At 34.3% G+C, this 9,856-nt stretch overlaps 1 non-coding gene across 1 annotated transcript; it reads left to right on the top strand.

The window, feature by feature from the left end:
- Nucleotides 1–5,163: 5,163 nt before the first annotated feature.
- LOC111544776 lies at nucleotides 5,164–5,270 on the top strand. The gene has a single exon (XR_002732281.1). It is a non-coding gene; the product is annotated as a U6 spliceosomal RNA (small nuclear RNA).
- Nucleotides 5,271–9,856: the final 4,586 nt, after the last annotated feature.

Genomic DNA, 9,856 nt, shown 5'->3' with positions numbered 1-9,856 from the left:
AACCCAAATGCCCAATGATAGACTCGATAAAGAAAATGTGGCACATATACAGCATGGAATACTATGTAGCCATAAAAAAGGATGAGTTCATGTCCTTAGCAGGGACATGGATGCAGCTGGAAACCATCATTCTCAGCAAACTAACACAAGAACAGAAAACCAAACACCACATGTTCTCACTCACAAGTGGGAGTTGAACAATGAGAACACATGGACACAGGGAGGGGAACACATTGGGGCATGTCGGGGGTGGGGGTTTAGGGGAGAGATTGCATTAGAAGAAATACCTAATGTAGAAGACAGGTTGATGGGTGCCGCAAACCACCATGGCATGTATACACCTATGTAACAAACCTGCACTTTCTGCACATGTGTAGTGTATTATGATTATCAAACAAAAAATAAAAGATATCCATCATTTCAGAATAATTTACATTATTTCCATGATAAGCTATTTTAAGTAAGGTTTATTGAGGTAGTACTTGACAAGTTTTGAACAAATGTACATAGTCATGTAATTCTCAACGAGATTATGATATTAAACAAGACATCATCCAAAAAAGTTCCTACATTCCTCTTTGCAGTCAATCTTCTCCCATGACTTTAAACTCTGGTAAACAATATGTTTTCTGTTAATATAGTTAGCCATTTATAAAGAATTTCATATAAATGAAAGAGTGCATATATTTTCTTTTGTGTATGGTTTCTTTCACTTAGAAAGATGGTTTTGTAATTTATCTATGTTGCTACAGTGTCTCACTAGTTTTTTTCCTCTTTATTGCTGGGTAAAATCCCACAGTATGCATGTACCACAGTTTTGTTTTTCTGTCTTTTGAGTTGATTCCAGTTTTTGATATAAATTAAGCTACTAAAAAACTATAAGTGCAGGTCTTTTCCTAATGTGCAATTTCACTTTTCTCGGATAAATAGCTGCATAGGTGATTGTTTTATCACATATGCTACATGTTATGTTTGCCTTTTTTAGACACTTCCAAACTGTTTTTGAAAGTGTCTCTTCAATGTTGTCAATGCATGACAGTTTCAGTTATTCCACATCTTTATTAACACTTTCCATTTGTATATATTATTTTATGAAATGACTGTTAAATATTTTGCATACTTTGTAAGTTTCATAAGTTAATTATTTTTAGCTTTTTAAATTTTAAATTCTAAAAAATATTTCTGTAGAGATGGGGTCTCAATATGCTGCCCAGCTTCATCTTGAACTAAATTATGGGTTTTTTTTCTTTTTTTTTTAGATGGATTCTCACACTCTTGTTGCCCATGATGGAGTACAGTGGTGCTATCTCGACTCACTGCAACCTCTGCCTCCTGGTTCAAGCAATTCTCCTGTCTCAGCCTCCTAAGTAGCTGTGATTACAGGCATGCACCACCACACCTGGCTAATGTTTTTGTATTTTTAGTAGAGACAGCGTTTCACCATATTGTCCAGGCTGGTCTCGAAATCCTGACCTGACCTTGTGATCCACCTGCATCAGCCTCCCAAAGTGCTGGGATTACAGGCGTGAGCCACTGCACCTGTTCTAAATTATATTTTTAAAAGTAAAAATATTTAAAGAATACTAAATATTAATATGACCTTAAAATCACTGAAATTCAATTTTAAGAGCCAGATCTCATATAAATATAAATAAATTCTAGCTAAATTTTAGGCTTTCTTGTCATAGATTCTAAAACTTAACACTTATTTTGTAATGACTAAACAGAAAATGTTTGATTTGTGTCAAACACATTTGTAATGATAAAAATTTCTACAATTTAATAATGCTATTTTTAGCATGATGCTCTGGATTTTGTTTAATCTTCTATTAATATAACTTTAAATTAGAATGACTTCTTTGGTTAATGACATGAGCATTATCTTCAAATGTGAGCAGCTACCATTCATTTTAGTACTTTGTGAAATATCTAATATTCAGAATTGGTACAGTTTATTACTATAATCCTTTTTTTAATACTTTAAGTTCTAGGGTACATGTGCACAATGTGCAGGTTTGTTACATACGTATACTTGTGCCATGTTGGTGTGCTGCACCCATCAACTCGTCAGCACCCATCAACTCATCATTCACATCAGGTATAACTCCCAATGGCATGTCCCCACTTCCCCCTCCCCATAATAGGCCCCGGTGTGTGATATTCCCCTTCCAGAGTCCAAGTGATCTCATTGATCAATTCCCACCTATAGTGAGAACATGCGGTGTTTGGTTTTCTGTTTTTGTGATAGTTTGCTGAAAATGATGTTTTCCAGCTGCATCCATGTCCCTACAAAGGACACGAACTCATCCTTTTTTATGGCTGCATAGTATTCCATGTGTATATGTGCCACATTTTCTTAATCCAGTCTGTCACTGATGGACATTTGGGTTGATTCCAAGTCTTTGCTGTTGTGAATAGTGCCGCAATAAACACATGTGTGCATGTGTCTTTATAGCAGCATGATTTATAATCCTTTGGGTATATACCCAGTAATGGGATGGCTGGGTCATATGGTATTTCTAGTTCTAGATCCTTAAGGAATCACCATACTGTTTTCCACAATGGTTGAACTAGTTTACAATCCCACCAACAGTGTAAAAGTGTTCCTATTTCTCCACATCCTTTCCAGCACCTGTTGTTTCCTGACTTTTTAATGTTGCCATTCTAACTAGTGTGAGATGGTATCTCACTGTGGTTTTGATTTGCATGTGGTGTTAGTATTTTATACCAATAAAATAAAAATATAAAAATATTTTGTAGTTTAGTTTCTGTTTAATTTATATAAGAATGGTTCTTATGTCATAAAATGTGTCAGAATATTCAATATAAAAGAATTACAGCAATGGTCATTATATTACTAGAAATTGAGTAACATATTATTGAATATCTACTGAGTTAAAAAAGAAACCAAAGGAAATTTAGAAGTATATTGAGACAAATGGAAAAAAAATGTTATGGGATGCAGCAAGAGTAGTACTAAGAAGGAAGTTTATGGCTATAAACGTCTACATGAAATAAATAAGACAGGTTATAATCAGCAACTAAACATTACAATCCCCCACCACGAACTGATAAAAGAACAAAATAAGTCCAAAGTTAGTAGAAAGAAATAATAACTTTTAGAGAAAACAAAAATGGAAAAGACCATAAAAATAGAAAAACAGATAAAACAAATAGCTGATTTATAGAAAAGTAAACAAAACTGACAAACTTCTGGCTAGTCTACGTATGGAAAAAAAAGACTCAAATAAATAGAATCAGAAATGAAAGAGGAGAAATTACAACTGATACCACATAAATACAAAAGAAAATAGACTCTTATGAACATTATACACCAATAAATTAGACAACGTTAAATAAATAAATAAGTTTCTGGACACATAGAAAACCTGAACAGACCAATAACAAATAAAAATTTTGAATCAGTAATTTAAAAAAACTTTTCAAAGAAAAAGCCCATGACCAGACGACTTCACATGAGAATTCTATAAAATATTTTTTTAAAGAATTAATGCCAATATTTTATAACCTCTTTCAAAACATAAAATAAGAAATAATGCTATTGAACTCTTTTTATGAGGCTAACATCACCCTAATAACAAAACCAGAAAAAGATACAACAAAAAAACAAACAAAAAGTTTACAGGCAAATATCCCTGATGAGCCTGGCTACAAAAATTCTCAACAACAAAAATTAGCAAACAGAAGTAACAGCACAATAAAATCATTCTCTATGACCAAGTGGGACTTATCTCAGTAAGTGAGTATGGTACAAAACATTAGAAATTCGCTGATGTGTTACATAACCATAACCAATACAATATAAAAATCAAATCTTAACAGATGCAGAAAAAAACATTTGACAAAATTTAATGCTCTTTTTTGACACAAATCCTCATCAAATTAGGTGTGTAAAGAACTTAACACAATAATAACCATATATGAAAACTCCATAGTTAGCATCATACTCAGTGGTGAAAAGTGCCAAACTTTTTTTCTTTAAATCTGAAACCAGGCGAGGATGCTCACTCACTCTGCTCACTCATTCTTGACCCTTCTATTCAACCTAGTACTAGATGTCTTAGCCAGAATAATTAGGCAAGAAAATGAAATGAAAAGCAAAAAACCAACAAAGAAGAAGTAAAATGATCTCTCTTTGCAGATTGCATAATATCATATCTAGAAAATCCTAAAGACTACACAAACAAAAACTTGTTAGAACTAATAAATTAGGCCAGGTATAGTGGCTAAAGGGGATAATACAAGCACTTTCAGAGGATAATGTGGGAGCCCAGAAGTTAAAGGCCAGCACGGGCAAAATAGCAAGACCCAGTCAGGCTCTAAACACACACACACACACACACACACACAAATTTAAAAAATAATCAGGCAGTATGGTGCATGCCTACAATCCTAGCTACTCAGGAGGCTGAGACAAGAGAGTTGTTTGAACCCAGGAGTTTGAGACTACACTGAGCTAAGATTGCACTGCTCTCTAGCCTGGGTGACAGAATGAGACCTCATCTCTCTCTCTCTCGCTCTCTCTCTCTCTTTTTAAAGTAACCAATAAGTGAATTTAGCAAAGTTTCAGAGTACAAAAATCAATGTACAACAAAATCAATTATATCTCCATACACTAACAGCAAACTGAGAAGAAAATTGAGAAAACAACCTTATTTTAACAAAAGCATAAAAAAGAATATAATACTTAACAAAGTATATATAATACTTAACAAAGGAGAATAAACTTAACAAAGGAGACAAAGACTAGGACACTGAAAATTGCAAAACATTGCCAAAAGAAACTGTAATAGACAAAAACATGTAGAAAGATATCTTCTGTTCATGGAGTAGATGATGTAATATTGTTAAATTATCCATATTACTCAAAGTCTATTGAATGCAATCCCTATCAAAATATCATTTTTTGCAGAAATAAAAAAAATTATCCCGAAATACACATGGTATAAACAAAGACTCCAAATAGCCAAAATAGTTTTGAACAGGAAGGACAAAGCTTGAAGTATCACACTTCTGGATTTCAAAACTTACTATAAAGCAACGATAATTAAAATAGTAGGCTATTGGTATAAAAATAGAACAATGGAACAGAATAGAGAACCCAGAATTAAACCCACATATATATGGTCAAATGGTCTTTCAGTGCTTGTTTCAGCAGAACATACACTAAAATTGGGATAATACTGAGAAGACTAGCATGGCTTCTGTGCAAGGATGACATGGACTTTCATAAACTGTTCCATACTTTTATCCCTCTGAAAGCACCTAGAAATGAAGCCAAGTATACTCTACCTACACCACAGTTAAAAGGACAACAGACCTCTCAGATGGGAAAGGGAACCAGAACAAGAATTCTGGCCATTCAAATAGTCAGAGTGTCTCCTTACCTTCAGACAAACACATTATGCCCCCGGACTGATAGTTCTTAGTCTGTTTGAAATAACTGAAATGTCATAGATAATTCAGAATGTGATAGCAAGGAAACTCATTGAGATCCAGGAGAAAGTCAAAACCAAATCCAAGGAGTCCAAAAAAATCTAGTGAAATGATTCATGAGCTGAAAGATAAAATAGCCATTTTAAGAAAGAAGCAAAATAAACTTCTGGAACTAAAAATTCGTTATAAGAATTTCATAATACAGTTTGAACCATTAACAGCAGAATAGACTGAGCTGAGGAAAGAGACTCAGAACTCAAAGACCAGTTCTTCAAATTAACTGAGTCAGATAAAAACAAATTTTTATTCACTTAAAAATGAATAAAACCTCCAGGAAATGTGGAATTAGGTAAAGAAACCAAATTTATGACTCATTGTCATTTCTTAGAGGAGAGAGAATAAGCAACTTAAAAAAATATTTTCAAGTAGATAGTCCACGAAAATTTTTCCAGTCTTGCAAAAACTGATATGCATATTTAAGAAATACAGACAAACCCTGTGACATATTACATAAGGCAATTATCACACAGTCACATAGTCATCAGATTCTCCAAGATCAATGTGAAAGAAAAAATGTTAAAGGCAGCTAGAAAGAAAGATCAGGTCACTTACAAAGAGAAACCCATTAGACTAGCACTGGATTTCTCAACTGAAACCACAAAACTAGAAGATATTGGGGGCCTATTTACAGCATCCTCAAAGAAAAGAAATTCCAACCAAGAATTTCATATCTCATGACACTAAACTTCATAAACAAAAAAGAAATAAGATACTTCTCAAACAAGCAATCACCAAGGAAATTTATTACCCCCTTATAAGAAGTCCTTAAGACAGTGCTAACCATGAAAATGAAGGATTGATGCTAGCTACCAAAAAATCAACTTAAGGACATGGCCACAGGCAGTATAAAGCCATTACACAACCAAATCTACAAAACAACCGGCTATTAACATGATGACAGGATCAAAATGTTATGTACCAATAATAACCCTGAATGTAAGTTGTCTTAACACCCCACTTAAAAGGCATAGTGAAAAGCCAGATAAAAAGACAAGATCTAACTGTATGCTGTATTCAAGAGATACATCTCACATGTAATGACAGCCCATAGGCAAAAAGTAAAGGGGTGGAGAATGATCTACCATGCAAATGGAAAACAAAAAAAGAGCAAGTCACCATTATTAAATCAGATAAAATGGACTTTAAACCAACATCAATCAGGAAGGACAAGGATGGACATTACACAATGATCAAAGGTTCAATTCAAGGAAGAATCAATATCGTGAAAATGGCCATACTGCCCAAGGTAATTTATAGATTCAGTGCCATCCCCATCAAGCTACCAATGAGTTTCTTCACAGAATTGGAAAAAACTGCTTTAAAGTTCATATGGAATCAAAAAAGAGCCCACATTGCCAAGACAATCCTAAGTCAAAAGAACAAAGCTGGAGGCATCACGCTACCTGACTTCAAACTATACTACAAGGCTACAGTAACCAAAACAGCATGGTACTGGTACCAAAACAGAGATATAGACCAATTGAACAGAACAGAGTCCTCAGAAATAATACCACACATCTACAGCCATCTGATCTTTGATAAACCTGAGAAAAACAAGAAATGGGGAAAGGATTCCCTATTTAATAAATGGTGCTGGGAAAATTGGCTAGCCATAAGTAGAAAGCTGAAACTGGATCCTTTCCTTACTCCTTATATGAAAATTAATTCAAGAGCAAAAGCAATGGCAACAAAAGCCAAAATTGACAAATGGGATCTAATTAAACTAAAGAGCTTCTGTACAGCAAAAGAAACTACCATCAGAGTGAACAGGCAACCTACAGAATGGGAGAAAATTTTTGCAATCTACTCATCTGACAAAGGGCTAATATCCAGAATCTATGAAGAACTCAAACAAATTTACAAGAAAAAAACAAACCACCCCGTCAAAAAGTGGGCAAAGGATATGAACAGACATTTCTCAAAGGAAGACATTCATACAGCCAACAGACACATGAAAACATGCTCATCATCACTCGCCATCAGAGAAATGCAAGTCAAAACCACAATGAGATACCATCTCACACCAGTTAGAACGGCAATCATTAAAAAGTCAGGAAACAACAGATGCTGGAGAGGATGTGGAGAAATAGGAACACTTTTACACTGTTGGTGGGATTGTAAACTAGTTCAACCATTGTGGAAAACAGTATGGCAATTCCTCAAGGATCTAGAACTAGAAGTACCATATGACCCAGCCATCCCATTACTGGGAATATACCCAAAAGATTACAAGTCATGCTGCTATAAAGACACATGTACACGTATGTTTATTGCGGCACTATTCACAATAGCAAAGACTTGGAATCAACCCAAATGTCCATCAGTGACAGACTGGATTAAGAAAATGTGGCACATATACACCATGGAATACTATGCAGCCATAAAAAAGGATGAGTTCGTGTCCTTTGTAGGGACATGGATGCAGCTGGAAAACATCATTCTCAGCAAACTATCCCAAGAACAGAAAACCAAACACCGCATGTTCTCACTCATAGGTGGGAACTGAACAATGAGATCACTTGGACTCTGGAAGGGGAACATCACACACCGGGGCCTATCATGGGGAGGGGGGAGGGGGGAGGGATTGCATTTGGAGTTATACCTGATGTAAATGACGAGTTGATGGGTGCTGACGAGTTGATGGGTGCAGCATACCAACATGGCACAAGTATACATATGTAACAAACCTGCACATTATGCACATGTACCCTAGAACTTAAAGTATAATAATAAAAAAAAAGGCTCAATTCAGCAAGAACATTTAACTGTCCTAAATATATACACACTCAATATAAGAGCCCCCAGATATATAAAGCAAGTTCTTCTTGGCCTATACAAATTTTTAGAAAGTTGCAATAACAGTAAAGGGCTTCAACATCCCACTGACAATGTTAGACAGTTCATCAAAGCAGAAAACTAACAAATAAATTCCTAAACTCAATACTTGACCATTTGGACCTAATAAATATCTATAAAATATTCCACCTATAAACCACAGAATATATTTTTCTCATACACACATAATATAGTCTATGATTGAACACATGCTCAGTCATAAGGAGAGTCTCAGTAAATTCAAAAAATTAAAATGATACCAAGCACAATCTCAGACCATAGTGCAATAAAAATAGAAATCAGTACCAATAAGTTCTCTCAAAACTTCATAAAAATATGTAAATTAAACAACTTGCTCCAGAATAACTCTTGGGTGAAAAAACGAAATTAAGGCAAAATTTTAAAAATCTTTCAAATTATTGAAAATAGAGAAACGATCTACCAAGATTTTTGGGATGCATTTAAAGCAGTGTTAAAAAGTTTATAGCAGTAAGTGTCCTCAACGAGAAATTAGAAGATCTCATTTTAACTATGTAACATTGCACCTAGAGGAACTAGGAAAAAAACAACAAAAGCATAGGAAAAGAAAAAACTAAAATTACAGAAGCATTGAATGAAATTGTGATGTAAATATCCATAGAAAAGATCAATAAAATCATGAACTTGTTATTATTGATAGACCACTACCTAGAATAACAAAATACAAAGGTGAAGATTCAAATAAGTGCAATCAGATGACAAAAATGACATCATAACTGATCCTGCAGAAATACAAAAGATCTTCAGAGATGATTAGTAATGCCTCTATGTACACAAATTAGAAAATCAAGAGGAAATAGATAAATTCCTGGAAACACAACCTCCCAGAATGAAGCAGGAAGAAAAACCTGAACAGACCAACAAGAAGTTTCAAAATTGAATCAGTAATAAAAAACTTAGCAACCAAAAAAAAAAAATCCCTGGACCAGATGGAAGATGTATTCACAACTGAATTCTACCAGACATACAACAATTGTTCTCCTGAAACTATTCCAATTCTACTGAACAATTTTACTGAATAGTACCAACTCTACTGAAACTATTCCAAACAATTGAGGAGGAGGGGCTCTTCCTTAACTCATTCTAGAAAACCAGCATCATTCTGATACTAAAATCTGACAGAGACACAACATAAAAAGAAAACTGCAAGTCAATACCCCTGATGAACATAGATATAAAAAATTCTTAACCAAATACTCGCAAACTCAACCCAACAGCACATCAAAAACTAATTCACCATGATAAAGTAGCCTTATTTCTGGGATGCAAGGTTGTTTCCACATATGCAAATCAGTAAATGTAATTCACCACATAAAATATTAGAATACAAAAACCGTATGATTATATCAATAATTGTAGAAAAAGACTTCAACAAAATATAATATCCCATCATAATATAAACCCTCAACAGACTAATCATTGAAGGAACATATCTCCAAATAATAAGAGCCATCTATGTCAAATC

This window comes from Piliocolobus tephrosceles, chromosome 2 (genome assembly GCF_002776525.5).
Source record: "Piliocolobus tephrosceles isolate RC106 chromosome 2, ASM277652v3, whole genome shotgun sequence".
Classification (NCBI taxonomy): Eukaryota; Metazoa; Chordata; class Mammalia; order Primates; family Cercopithecidae; genus Piliocolobus; species Piliocolobus tephrosceles.
This window is presented reverse-complemented; position numbering and strand designations above follow the sequence as displayed.